This window comes from Pteropus vampyrus, unplaced genomic scaffold (genome assembly GCF_000151845.1).
Source record: "Pteropus vampyrus isolate Shadow unplaced genomic scaffold, Pvam_2.0 Scaffold165, whole genome shotgun sequence".
Classification (NCBI taxonomy): domain Eukaryota; kingdom Metazoa; phylum Chordata; class Mammalia; order Chiroptera; family Pteropodidae; genus Pteropus; species Pteropus vampyrus.
The window spans coordinates 825,126-826,161 of record NW_011888946.1 but is presented as its reverse complement, the minus strand read 5'-3'; positions in this window follow the sequence as shown (position 1 = coordinate 826,161).

The window sequence follows — 1,036 nt, the reverse complement described above, 5'->3', positions numbered from 1 at the left end:
TATAAGCCTGGCACCGTCCTCATAACAATCCTAATACATCCACATCTGCCCTAATGTAAACCCTGAATTGCAGTGAGGAGGCAGAGGCTCAGGGAGGATGTGGCACAGGTAGTGGTAGGACCCCACTCTGTCTGATTCTAATTCCACTCTGCAGCGTTCTGCTATACAGCTTCCATTTGTTTCACAAATGAGAAAACGACCTAGACAGGCTAAAGCATTTACGAGGTTTACACACTTGGTACCAGAACAGGAATTTGAATTCACTGCAATACTTGTTCCTTTATTTCATTTGCATGCTACATTTGTTTGTTTGTTTGTTTGTTTGTTTGCTGATCAGAGATAGACAAATTTATTCTAAAGTTCATAGAGAGAGATAACATTAGCCATGTGCTATAGACCTAATGTTCATGTTCCCCCTCACATACATGTCTTGAAATCTGTGTTGAAACCTGTGTTGACACCTACCCCGCATGTGATTATATTAGGAGATGGGGTAATTGGGAACTGATTAGGTCATGAGGGTAGAGCCCTCATGAATGGAGTGTGGGAACTGATTAGGTCATGAGGGTAGAGCCCTCATGAATGGGAGTAGTGTCTTTATAAAAGAGACCCCAGAAAGTTCCCTCGCCTCTTCCACCATGTGAGGACACAGAGAAAAGACCACAGTCTATGAACCAGGAAGTGAGCCCTCACCAAACAGAATCTGCTGGCACCTTGATCTCAGACTTTCAGTGCTATCCTACAGAACTGTGAGAAATAAATTTCTGTTGTTTATAAGCCACCCAGTCTGTGGCATTTTGTTAAAGCAGTCTGAACAGACTAAGATCCTATGAAATCTCTAAAAACAAGGAGAAAAAATAGGATAGCCCACTGGATATTAAAATATGTAAGGAGAATTTACAATTAACACAGTTAATATCGGCATAAGAATAGAGAGAAAAAATGGAATAGAATAGAAAGCATGGAAATAATAAACATATGCTCAAGTACATTTGTCCTATGATTAAAGCTGTATTTCATATGACTGGGAAAGAGA